At 41.1% G+C, this 13,643-nt stretch overlaps 1 long non-coding RNA gene across 2 annotated transcripts; it reads right to left on the bottom strand.

The window, feature by feature from the left end:
- Positions 1 to 700: 700 nt before the first annotated feature.
- Positions 701 to 6,675, bottom strand: LOC108961311 (uncharacterized). Of its 2 annotated transcripts, none has more exons than XR_001989541.3 (3): positions 6,609 to 6,675; positions 6,098 to 6,198; positions 701 to 895 (listed from the first exon to the last, which is right to left on the bottom strand). It is a non-coding gene; the product is annotated as an uncharacterized LOC108961311 (long non-coding RNA). The 2 variants fall into 2 exon arrangements; XR_007777650.1 differs by lacking the exon at positions 701 to 895 and adding an exon at positions 2,403 to 2,502.
- Between the last annotated feature and the right edge of the window lie 6,968 nt (positions 6,676 to 13,643).

Below are 13,643 nucleotides of genomic sequence, written 5' to 3' on the forward strand. Positions count from 1 at the left end.
TGCCTGGCTTAGGTGGAAGAAATGTCTTGAGAGAAGACTTTTGTAGTTGCTCAACCCATACTGGACTCAAAACTTGAGGTCCACAAAGACAGGGCAGATTTGTTGCATCTCTGTGGCCATTAAATGAGAGAAAACTGGAAAATTTACTGGGATTTTGTCCTTTTTAACATCAAGTAATATTTTGAAGTTTCTCTAAATTTTATTGAAGGAGATGAAGGTGCCTTTTAAAATTATTATAGTGAAGGTTCTTTTAAAACTTTGCAAGAGGAGGAATAAGACTTCATGTAAAGAGGAATATTTCAGTTTCAAATATAATCTGAACTGTTGATCTGGGATTTGAAGAACCATTGAATTAATTAATTTTTGGTTATTAGCTTCAAGACTCAAAATTATAATTTTTCTTGCATTTCAGTCCCCTATAGGTCCTTGGGATGGGGAAACTGTGCTGAAGCTCATATCTGAGGTTCTCAGAGAAGTCCATGGGTACACAGTGAAGAATGTGATTCTTGTCCCTAGCAATCGAGACAAATTCTACAGAGGCACAGAGAAGCCTAAAATTTTCATGGTCTCTCAAAGTCAAGTCTGAGCAACTTGAAAGAGGCTAAAATATGAAAGTGATATAATATAAAAGAGGGAAATAGCCAGGCTTAGTAAGAAATTTTTATTAGACCAAAAAAGGTTTTGTAACATGACTCTTGGAGCAAAAATACTGTTTCATTCTTTGTCTCTCCATCCACTTTCCTCTTTCAAAACAATGTCCTCACTATTAGTTCCAGTCTTCTACTGTGTCTGTCCGCTTGATGGCAGCATTTGAGCACAGAACCATTGGAATCGTCTCAAACCGCTCCCTTCGCGTTTCACATCGGAAAGTTGGTAACCCACTCGCGGTGGTTGGCTATGGGAAAATGGCAAAAACAGAGAAGCAGAACATGCCAGTTGTCCTTCGCCTGTAGGTAACCACTGCTTCTGACATGGTGAGCTACAGCAAAACCACATCTGCATCAGCAGAGAAAGACAGCAGTGTTTCCCCAAAGAGAATTACTGTTCTCCTTTGGAATTAAACTGAAAGTAGAATTTGGCCATCCTTCTAACTTGTCCATGGCTTTTGGTAGCCCAAACGAGGACACTGTGTACTTTTAAAGGGTTCAAGGGCAGTGTTGGCAAGTGCTGGATAAGGCTTTGAGCAACCTATTTGTGTCCCTGACCACAGTACAGGAGGTGGAACTAGATGATCTTTAATGTCCTCCTCAATCCAAACCCTTCTAGGATTCTGTGATTTATAAAGAACACTACATTAATGAAAGTAGCTTAAATTAACAGTCACCAAGAGGAAATTAGGAATAATGAAAGGACAACCAAGAAATTATTTTATATAAATTCAGCTAAATGAAAATATTTTGGCATACTGGTATGCTCCTAGACTCTCTCATTTTGCTTGACTATTTTTTTAACCCAAAGGTCATGCACAGCAACTTTGTCAATATTCTAATATCCATTCTTATCCATTTTTCTTCTCACACTGCATTATGAGATTTTTATTTGCCTGTCTCTGCCTTTTTGGCTTTCTAAGCTGCTCAAATTGGAAAAGGGAAAATACGTGCTTTAATTTTTAAAAATCTTTTTGTACCAAATTGAAGGACAGAACTTCACTCAGATTTCCAGAGCAGATGCAGGCACACCACAACTTGCTGGGAGCTGTGCATCTACAATATTTCCAGCAAGAAATAGGTAATATTTCAAAAGGCTAAATAAACCTGGAGTTATTCCATTCTTCTTTCCAGTGTTTAAATTACTGGAAGTATTACATGAATCCTGCATTTTATCATGGGCAGATGTAAGCTTTGAAGGGATTCAGGCCTCTACTCTCACCTGCGCCTGTTTTTCTTCCTAACTAATGGGACTTGGAGGACTGAGGAGATCTGACTGATCTGGTGGCTGGGAGCCTGGATTGCTGGGAGATATGAAAGGCAGCCTGTTTTCAGGGAGTGTTGGAGTAGTCCCTGTAGTTTTGAGCCCAAGAAAGTTTTTGATGCCTCCTTGCTGAGAGAGAACAAAGATTGCCTGGAAGCCAGAGATGAAAGCATAAGGATCACGTGCGGGCTTACTGTTGGGAAAGAGCCATAAAGGAACCAAGTCTGATGTGGAGCCCTGTCTGAGGCAGTTTTTCTTTAGACAACTGCAGGGCTGTTATATTCTAAGAGATTAGCTCAGCAGGGGAGATCTTAGTTTGTGCTTTATAGAGCACGTGTGAGGTTGAGGGAGCTAAGAGGGAGAAGCTGCAGCTTTATCAGGCTTGCTCTGCACAGATGCCTGCAGGCCCAATCCTGTTCTCCCCTTTGGAAAGCTGGAATTGTCCAATAGTTTCAATGAAACTGCTGCTGTTACCTTGGGGTGTCGTCTTCCTTTTGAATATCAGTCCTTTTGATATTTTTGCTCATTACTGCACGGATTCTGCATTGATCTTGGCTGGAGATTTTCATTTTTCTGTCCTACGGTTATGATCTTCATTAAAAAAAAATATTACTGATGAGTGAAAAAGGGTGCAAAAAATTCAGGCTGTCCCCCAGCCTCAAGACTTTTCCTCTCCAGAGAAAACATTAGAGATTAGCCCTGCTGGCCAGGTCACAAAATTGTGACATGCAAATGGCTTTCCAGTAGCTCCCTCCAGTTCCTAAGTAGGGAACCACTTACATCGTTTCCTGAAGCATGGATTTGGGGAAAAGGGAGCTTCTTTACATTATGCACAGTAGTGTCTCAAATCCATCTGTCTTTGAGAGTAACTACAGTGGCATGGATAAAAGCAAACAAACAGAATGGTGGTAGAGAATTTAGAGTGGAAGATCATGCCCAAATTGATGCAGCCATAATCCACTAACAAATTTAGCAAAGGGCTTCATGTTCTACTTAGCAGAGGCACACAAAAAAGGAGAAGAAAATGGAGAAATAGCCTAGTTTAAAGAGACAATGGAATGGTGAGTCCAAGCATTTGCTTTGAGGATGTGAAGTAAAACAGTGGGATGGTCTCCACAGAATCCCAAGACAGAAGAGGAATGAAGGCCACCCAGTTAACCTGGAAACAATGAAAGTCCTCAAAGTCCTTGACGTTCTAGCAGGCGCGACTAGCTTCAGGCAGGGGAGGAAATCTAAGTAGGTGGCATAGCTAGAAGAAGCAGGGAGTTTAGGCTTTGTTCTTTTCTTCTGTTCCCCCTGAGATGTGCTGTTTAGATTTGCCATACTCTACCCAATTGCTTACAGGCGGCAGGGCATGTGTGACCACTACAAGATGGTGAGGAATTGGACATCCTGGTATGGATGAGTGTCTACCATCCACTGCACAGTTTAAAGAGAGGCAAGAAGTGAGGAGGCTGAAATGGGATTGATGATATTCAGCAAATGAGTTTGATGACATTCAGCAAACATGATATTTTTCATGATAACCTCAGCCTGCCTGAGGTCCTTGCACATGAAAAGGGCTAGTTGGAAGAAAATACATTTGCAGTTTAATTCAATGATATTCAGCAAAGACCCTCCTAAATGGTTGAAGAGCTGTCTGTTTGTATCCTGATTTTGCCAATAGTTGGGCAAAAATAGTGTCATTTGTTTGGGCAGGACCATGATGGAAGTCTTTCAAAAAAGCAATTGTAGCTGAAAAGGACTCCTTGCTGTTCTTTCTTGTCTCCAGCCTTTGGAAGAACTTGATGTAGAGGAGACAAAATGGTATTGAAGCCTGTGGTACAAATGCTGGAGTATTAAACTATCAGCTTAAATAGGTCTTCAGTTGTATTCACATAATAAACACTTACATATGTTCTGTCTCTTGTGGGCAATGCTGAGTTTGCAAATGAGTGAGTTTCCACTGAAAAGTTCCAGCTAAGGCTGCCCACAAGCTTCTGCCCAATCAATATTCATGTTTTTTTCTACAGAAATACATTGGCCCTAAAGTTCCAGAGAACCAAACTGATTGTATATTAAAAAAAAAAAAAAAAAAAAAAAAAAAAAGAACATTTTGAACATGGACAGTGTTTGCTCGAATGTTTGCAAGGTGCTTTAGCAGGCCATGGCTGTGGCAGTGAGCAGTGCTGTGACTAGATGGTGCACTTGCCATATTATACATAGAAACTATGAATAGAGTGGTGATAGCTTCTTCTTGCACAGGTATCTGTGAAAGCTCTGGCAGTGATTACTGTGTGCATATCTGTCTTTGGGGGAGGATAATTGTAGCTATGGGATAAGGGGGAACTCTGGATTTTGAGAACATATATTAAGTATATACTAAGAGTATATATTCAGTATAAAAAGTGCAAACCCCCTGCAAAAAAAAAAAAAAAAAAAAAAAAAAAACCACAACAACTAATAATGCATTCACAACACTATAGTATTTCCATCCAATCATCCAGCAAGTCTTATTCACTGCTGTTTATGTTGTCTTGTTGTCATTTATACTGTAAATCCTGCCTGCACTGAAACACGTCTGACAATCCTTTCAGTGAGCCTGGGCTGGGGCTGAAATAGCAATGCCTGATGAATATCATCAGCATTCAGTTTTCCCATGCTTAGTCTCTGGCTCAGACTAATGTTGTTTTAAGTCTCAGCAAAAAAACAGCTTGGTTTCCAAGGATGAGAAGATATAGTCTCTTCTACTTGTTATTTAAAAATAATAATCTGACAATCATGTTGAAGTATAACAGCACTATTGTGAGGGCTGCTCATACAGACTTGATGTCCTTTTGACATGAGTTTATTGGGCTGGCATGAATTTCTACGTATTAATGTAATAGTTAAAACAACAAGCGTGAGGGGAGAAAATACCATAGTTATTGGAAACAACTATTCCATGCAAATGTCAAGCTTTTTAAAAGCAGTACACCTCCTGCAGGTCAGAGATCAACCTTTGCAACATTTTAAGAGTTCTAGCTGAAATACATTCCCTCACAGCTAACTTGTTGTTCCTCAATTGCCTTGGTTGCAGGCTGCATGAAGATACCCAACCTGGAGCAAATAAAAAAGTAATTGGAGTTGTTTTGTCTTCCACTTTAAATGAACTCAGAATGCCATGTGCTGGTTCTGAGCTGCCAGTTGCACATGGTTACAGGATGCAGCTGGCTGTAGTGTCCTGTCATCCTGCAGGAGCATGTGATTCCCTGAGTCCGGGGTGTGGTGGACCTCAGAACCTTACTCTGAATTAGTTCCAGTGTCAGAAATGGGGATTGTAAGATTGTAAGAGTGAAAAGCTTCATAATGTATGTTCCAAGCCTGCATGAGATCCTTGCTTGTGAAAAGGGCAAGTGGTGAGAAAATACATTTGCAGTTTGATTCAATTTTTGTGTGTGTGTCTGAATAAAGATTTCAAGATAAAGCTCCTGTTCTGAAATTAGAACTGAAATGGGAGCTACAGGGGGCCCTAGGATTGCATTCTCATTTGCCTGGCTGCATTCAAAGTGCAGTGAGGATGTTTTATGGCTTCTGGGATATGAAAATTTAGTTCTTCCACAAAGCAATGTGCATCACCCATATGGCAAACTTGTTCTGCCTTGGCACACCACTGCTGGTGCAGCTCGAAAGGTTCAGCTGGAGATGGGCTCCAGCAATTCTTTCATTCTATCCATTCTAATCCAATGGTCAAGGACTTTTCAACAGGTTCACTCTGCAGAATCAATCTGCACCTTGTGACAGCATTTTGACATGAGGCAGCAACAAAGGAGCTGTGAATTACACTTTTGTACATGTCAAGTGGAAAGGAAAGGAAGGAAAGAAAGGGAAGGAGGAGGAAGGAAGGAAGGAAGGAAGGAAGGAAGGAAGGAAGGAAGGAAGGAAGGACGGAAGGAAGGAAGGAAGGAAGGAAGGAAGGCAGGAGGAAGGACGTAAGGAAGGAAGGAAGGAAGGAAGGACGTGAAGGACGCGGCAAAGACAGCAGAAGCACGCCGAGACGGAAGACCGACAGGAAGACGGACAGACCGAGACGCCGACGAAGAACGATCCAGCCGCCAGCACGCACAGCAAGAAACAAACGAAAGAAAGAAAGCACAGAAAGAAAGACCGACACTCCAGCCAGAAAGAAGAAAAAGAAAGACTAAGAAAGAAAGCGAGAAGTACCAACTTTTCTTTGATGCAGCATTATGAGAGGTTGTTCTTGCTGTGTTTTTCTTTTGCATCCTTTTTGAGCCCAGAAGAAGCCAGAGAGAGATTCTTTGTCAGGAACTGCAGTGAAAGGACAAGGAGTAATGAGTTCAAACTGAAAGATTTGAAATTTAGTTTAGATATAAGGAAGAAACTCTTCCCTGTGAGGGTAGTGAGGCACTGGAGCAGGTTGCCCAGAGAAATTGTGGATTCCCACCCCTGGGAGTGTTCAAGGCCAAGTTGGATGGGACATTGAGCAACCTGGTGTTTGCTCTTGTGGGAGGTGTCCCTGCCCATGGCAAACCATGCCATGGATCTTTCCAGAACAACTAAGCTTCCTGACTGGAAGAAGGCTGAAGGTTTGTCACCAGTCCCAACAAAGGCTGGATTGTAGCACAGGTTTAGGTTTTGATCTCTTCCTATGAAAAACACAGATATTGTTTTCAGTTGTAGCAATTAGAAACATATAGTTTAGGCAATGATTGACATACAAACCACATTGTAGTGTGCACTCCAGTTTTGACTCTCATTCTGGATTCAGGTCTGAGTTCCTTCTTTCATCAATAGCACTGAAATATATTTAGAATAAAAGCCTCAATTAACAAAATTCACCTCATTCTTTTGGAAGTTCTGTGAGAGGCAATTATTTTTATTTTCCTCAAAATTAAAGAAATTATGCCTTGCCAAGGCCCTGCCTTCTGGCTCTAATTTCTGCCATCAGGTCCCAGACTTATAGGTCCTTAGCCTTGAGACACATCTTTTCCATGGGCTTGTCCATCCAGCAATTGCAAGGCAGCTATTAGCTGTCCCCCATGGAAAAAAGTCACTCTTGACCTCTCTGTGTACTGTCTTAAAACTGCTCCTTAGTGCTTCCTGACCTAGTGAAAGACATTTGCTCCAGAGTGAAGATTTTAAATTTCTGAAGTTTAATTCCTGTTTTTCTCTTTTGTGTACTACTTTGGTGTCTGTGGTCAGATGGTAAAGTACACTGCACAACAACCAGTGGTATTGTTTGCAGCTGAGTAAACCCTCTTTTAGCTTACTAAACCAAATGAAATTTTGCTGTGTTTTCCAGCAGAGACACAGACTCTGTTAGCATAAAATAGTCAAAGGGTAGTTGATGATATGTATTTACCAGTGCAGGAGTGAGTTTGAGTTGGTAAAGCATATGTGCTGAGGAGGCTGAAGAAACAGAAGGTTTCACAGGAGCAGGGAGGTGACTTTAACTGTCATGTTATGACAGCATGTGTTCATTACTTTTCTGGGCATGGCCCTTTGTTCTAGTGCCTTCCTGGATGTGTTAAATCCTACGTAGCACTGAGGCTCTGGAGGCTTAAAGAAATAAATAAGAAAATAAATAAAATAAAATAAAATAAAATAAAATAAAATAAAATAAAATAAAATAAAATAAAATAAAATAAAATAAAATAAAATAAAATAAAATAAAATAAAATAAAATAAAATAAAAACACTATCTAGTGCAGGTGGGATGTTACACTGCGTCTTCAGGAGAGCATGAAGAGGGAGAGCAGGGTAGCTGTGGCAGCTCAGCACTGCCCCTGTGGCTGTGAACTCATTCCCTAGCTGGGTTTTTAGGTCAGGACAGCAGTGCTTTGATGGAGCTGTGCTATTTCTGCTGCCACAGCCTGTGCAGTCAGCACCGGTGCTGCTCCACTCCTCCAGGTACTGCAGCCTGCCCAGACTGCCTGACTGAGGGCTCCAGAGTCACTCAGTTTCCTTGAAAACCTCCTTCCTAAAACTACCCTACTGAACCTAAGGGACAGGCAGAAAAGGGCCAGTGCAATAACTCAGTTCTTTCTCCTGATCACATTCAGTTATCCTTTTCTCTTTTCCCACAACTTATCATTTAAAGTAAACTAAGCCAGTAGTAGTTAAATCTGAAAATCTGTGAAGTTTCTGTTCACAGGTATTGGTATCATGAAAAATGCAAAGTAAGACATGTCTGTTTTGACTGCCAATAGACTGCTTCTACCTACGTGATAAGACTTAAATTGTGCAAGCTGGGAGGAAAGTGTATTTCTCACTGTGTGGAAGCAGCAAATGCTGATGGAACAGAGCACTACTGAAGAAAAATCACCCTCCATTGCTTAACAGCTCTGTAGAAGGTCATTGAAGGAATAAAAGAGGAGGTGAGCTCAGGTACAGCATCTACATGAAAACATGTCATGGTACTGCATAGTAAATGGATGAAAATACAGTAGAAATGCTCCTGCATCTCTGGGTATGCACATGAACACTGCACAATCAGAACTCAGTTCTGCATCTGTTTTTTGTCCACTCCTTAATTTCAGTTCCTTAGATAGGATCAAGCCCAGATAGTGCTTTCTTTCTTCTAGAATGAGTCTATAAAATTACACAAAAGAATAAACATCTTTTACTAATAGTTAAAGTTTTTAACAATGCTAACAAGAAAGGGAGGTCAGTAATGAGATTGCTTTCATTCAGATCAGAGTAGAATATCAACTACCCTCATTCTCTTGGGACCCTGTCTTGCAAACCTTTGTGCTGATGTTATTTATAGAAAATATTATGAGAGACATCAGTTGCATTTACCCCCTGTAGGGAGAGGATGCCAGTTTAGATATCCACAAACTGAACTGAAACTTTCCTTTGAACTCAGACTGATTTTGGTTCTCTGGAATTATTATGTTTTCTTTCAGTGCCAAATGCAAGAGATATTGCAGGAGAAAATTAAAAACACAACCTGGTTTTTTTAGATCTCCATCCTGTTCTTGTGGACCAGAGATTTGGCTGACTATCCAAGCATCTGGAAGCTCCATAAAAGCATCTTCAGAGGTTTTAAAGTCAGCTTTTTTACAAGATGGTTTCTAATGGGCTGTGAACCCTTCTATAAATAACAGCATGTGTGTACATCTGCACACATAACAGTTGCACTGAATCTACCTAGAAACAGGTGTCATTGATCCAAATACAGTGATAGCTGTGTGATTTTTTTTCATTTGCAATAAGTCTCTGATTGGCAGTATTCCCAAAGAATGATTTATTTTGCCTTCTAAAGAGATAAAAATTTTCTTTTGCTATAACTTTGGGCCTGAGTGCCTGATGGTTTTTTGAGAAAGGGGCAATAGTACTGGGAATTTTATTTAGAAAATGTACATATGCAATGAACAAAAATAATCTGTGCTAATGACAACCACTCTTAAAAGAAGAATTTGAAGTACATGTGGCTGTTTCAGCACTTCCCATCTTTCATTCTATTTAAAAGTCCCTGGCAATATGTTCGTCCCCTGGACAGAGGGAGAGGACAGACATTATTTAGTGAAGGGGCGGTTATCTGATTTCACTGACATTTAGAGAACATCAGAATCACAACAAAGCTGGGGTGAGAAATCTTTTGGCAATTACTGCAGACATACAAATTCAGTGCCTAATACTGATGACACAGAACAGATTTCCCTGTTTGTGTTGTTGAAACTTCAAAACCAACTCAGAGCTGAGACTCTTTTCATATGTGCACATACCTGGAGGACGAGTGGGACAAACTTAGACAGAGCAAAAAGGGCACCTTGCACAAGTTTCCAGCCTGCAGATTTTATTTAGGTTCAGATCTTGATTTTATATATGAAGGGAAATTTTCTCGTTCCATCTTATCCCATCTTATTACTAACCAGCATGTAGGGTCTTTTATTTCTGTCCTGTTTTACAAGAAAAGAAATACGACTTACAGCAATAAAAATTTGTCCTCTAGCTGGTCAGGTGAGCAGCATTACATGCAGAAACCCCCAGAAAGGAGGATGCATGCAGATAAACTACATTCCCCTGTTACATTTGTGGATCTTCACTCGTAGCTGGTCACAGAAGTCTTCAGCCTTGACTTTTTCATCTTTTACTGAGGATTAGGTCAGTGTACCTTATAAAGGGCCCAGTTTAATATTTCTATTTGTCTCTGGAAACTGCATAAAGTTAGAAATTCAATGAACTGATAGCAAGATTAAAAAAACAACATCCTGTGTCTTTTCCTGTGACCCAACCCATTTTACAGGATTTGCAGTTCAGCATTTTCCTTTCAGGGCTGCCCTAGGTGGTATCAGGAATTCACACACTTCAGTAAAGGATACATGGAGAAACAGCCACTAAGGTAAGCCCAAAGCAGTTCCAACACCTCCTGAAGAGATGCTGTGAGGACTGCAGGAGCTGGGAAGAGGGGACTGAAGAGTAATAATATGGCATTCAGAATTCACTGAAGCAAGGGATTGAAGCTGATGGTCCAAAATTCCAGAGATAAGGAGTGTTCCAGAGGAAGCTGAAAACCTTGTTCGGTCATCCTGATTTATACAGTATATGAACTTTTAGGTGTACTTTCTGAAGGCTGAGCTCTTGCAAAACTGCAAGTCTTCTGTCATAAACTTATGTACTTGGTAATGTGGAGCTATTTGTGCCATCTGGCAGCTGTCAGCTTTCTCTATTCACTTCCCCCCTACTAATGCAAAACACAGAAACTGGACCTTTTGCATCTTGCTATGTGAAAAAGTTTGGTGTCTAGAGGCTTTTTGAGGCCAAACCATTGCGCTGTTCTGGTGCCTGTTATTTGGGCATCCACTGCAAACATTAATAATAATTTATCCTGGCTGGCAACAACCATATATATTTCTTCTTCCTCTAATATTCCTTTACAGCAGTGTGTTTTCCAAGAACTTTTCATATGTCCTCTTAAACACCTGAAATTCACCTCGTACATTGCTTCAGAAGGATTTAAAAAACAGCTGGTGTTTATCTCATTGCTATCTCCATTTTTAGCTGCAGTTTGCTGACCTCCATCATTTTATCAAGGATTACATTCTTTTTTTTTTCCTTTTTGCCAGAACACTTACAGCTATTCTCAAATCTTTTTTAGTCAGCACTGACACTTTGCTATAAGACACCTGTGAAATGATTAATTTGCTTGTTTTCCTTTTGTGTTGTGTCCTGTGAGGAGAGGCACTGGGTCAGGCAGGCCCTTCAGGTGAAAGTGGAGAAGTTGTGCCTGGAGGGGACAAGAGGGCAAGGCAAGGCAGCAGACAGGAGTAGCTGCAGCAAGTAGCCAGGAACTCACCCTGCAAGCAGACTGCTGAGAAGGCAGTGAGAGACAGCAGCCAGACCTCCGTGGGGAGAGAAAGACACAATCAACTGGAGTGGGCACTTTGGATTTGGAGTGGATGGGAACAGCCTGGAAAAGGGTTGTGCCCCAAAGGAGAGGGTGAGCAAAGGCCGTTTGGTTTAAAATGCATTTAGTCTGTTCTGCAAGTGGATTTCTGTTTGTCAGAGTAATGGAACATTATAAACCTAGGTTTTGCAGATTGAAGGTTATATTTTTTTCTTTTATTTGTTTGTTTTGTCATTGTGGGGGTGCAGCTTATAAGGAAAGAGAATCTAAACACCCTTGTCATCAAGCTGTGGTAGTTGTGGGCATGGTCCTGCTCTGCAGTGATTTCTCTGGTGACATTGACAACTGCAGGCTGGATGTCAGCTACATAAAAATTTCAAGCACTTTCTTGAGGGTGGTGAGGAACAGCTTGGCCAGAGGAGCCCAGAATGCTCCATCCCTGGATGTGTTCATGGCCAGGTTGAATGGGACTTTGAGCACCTGGTCTATAGGAAAGTGTCTGTGCCGCTGGCAAAGGGTTTGGAACACAATGATCTTTAAGGGCCATTCCAACCCAACCAATTCCATGATTCTATTTTTTTCACTATATCAATAAAAAGATACAACATTTTGAGGAGTTGTGCAGAACAACATGCTCTGAATTGACATTTCAACTGACACTGCTACAAAAGATATTCTGGCTTTGCTCTCTAGGGGCAGCTGTAAAGTCAAAGGCTTATGATGTTCATAATGTGAATTAAAATCTCATGTATTTCACAGGCTGGCCTTACAGCACCTCTCTTTGCCTTGAGGTGCTCAGCTACCTGGAGAGACCAGCTAAATGCACAACTGAGCTCACTCTAATATCTGGCAGAAAAAAAAGGAATCTCACTGTAATTCTTCTCTGCAGCTACACATTTCAGATGAGAATAGTGTAGGGCAAACAATAGCAAACAAATCCCTGCTGCTTTTCAGCAGAAAGGTAAGATAGGGCATACTCCTTACTTTTGGGGAGTTTTGTGCCTTTAGATTGGAGGTAGTGTTCCTGGAGCACTCCAGAGTGGTGAGATTTTCTGTGTCAGGATGTCACAGTGCTGTGAACATGCATCGTAGGCAATTGGTTGCCAATCCCCAAAACAGTGCCAACTTCAGAAATGAAAGATGTTGGTGGGGGTGCTGCTAACCACACATCTTAGGTTCCAAAAAAATAACATATTACCTGGGTGAAGTCCATCTGCTGAAGCTGTAAAATTCTGAGCTCTCAAAGGCCATAACAAACCTCACTGTGGAAACTTGATTCTCCGCTATTCAAAGAAATTTTCCCTGTTCAGCACCTTGCCAAATGTCTACAAAGTTCTGGCTTTACAAATTTCTCCTAAGTTCTTTCTTGGTTCCATTTCACTTTTATGCTACTCCTCCAAGGTCACCTTCGCTTGTAGCATATCCCATTTTCCCATTTTTTAATTGATTTTTGAATAGCTGTTCCGTGACTGTTACTTTTTAGTTGTAATGTCTGTTTTTCTGGACCAAGATCAGGGTCCTATTGTGACATAATGTAAGCAAACAGGGCAGGAGACAAATCACTGTCCCAAAATCATACCAACAAACCATAACAGAATAAAGGATAAGAAGAGGGGAGGATGAACCATGATAAGGTGGATGAGATTTGGTGAACAGTTGTTGTGACTCAGGAAACAAGTCCGAGCTGGATAATTGGAGCTGCTGTCTTGCACCCAGAGTCTGGTGGCACAACCCCAGCCCTGTCTGCTAACGTGGTGTGGCAGTTTTGTAAGCATCCCCAGGGCTGGCTGCATGCAGCATTATTTGAACCAAGATTGTGAATGTGTCAGCTCAGGTTCCAGGGCTCCTCTACAACACTCCTCTGTGATTGTTTCCTCAAAAGCAGAACTAAGAGAATTGAGCTCGATAGAAACTATTTTATTCCCTTTCATATGTTTGCAGCTCCTACCTCCCAAGAATCTGTTCAGCTTGCTAAAAAATGAAATTGCTACAGATGGATATTTCTTTCAATTACTGTAGAAACATGTAACAAAGCCTCTGGCATGCCAAGAACCAAGCATCAAAGCTCAAGAGCTTACATATTCTATTAAGTGGTTTAATATTGTAGAAAAGAACAGAAAAAATACAGTGTTTTGTCCCTCATGGCCTTCTTTAGGAGACCTCAGGGAACCCAAAGGTTGCAGTTTTTCTGGTCTCCCTGCTCTAATATTAAAACACTTAATAGAATATGTAAGCACTAGAGCTTTGATGCCTGGCTCTTGTCATGGCAAGTACAGTTCATACTGGTTTGATGATTTGGGGTGGTCTGTGGGAGATTATTCCCCCCTCCTGTTGAGATTCCATGGGACTGGTGCACGGACTCCTCCTTGCTGTCCTGGGTGTAGCTGCTACTTGCACCACT

This window comes from Serinus canaria, chromosome 5 (genome assembly GCF_022539315.1).
Source record: "Serinus canaria isolate serCan28SL12 chromosome 5, serCan2020, whole genome shotgun sequence".
Classification (NCBI taxonomy): Eukaryota; Metazoa; Chordata; class Aves; order Passeriformes; family Fringillidae; genus Serinus; species Serinus canaria.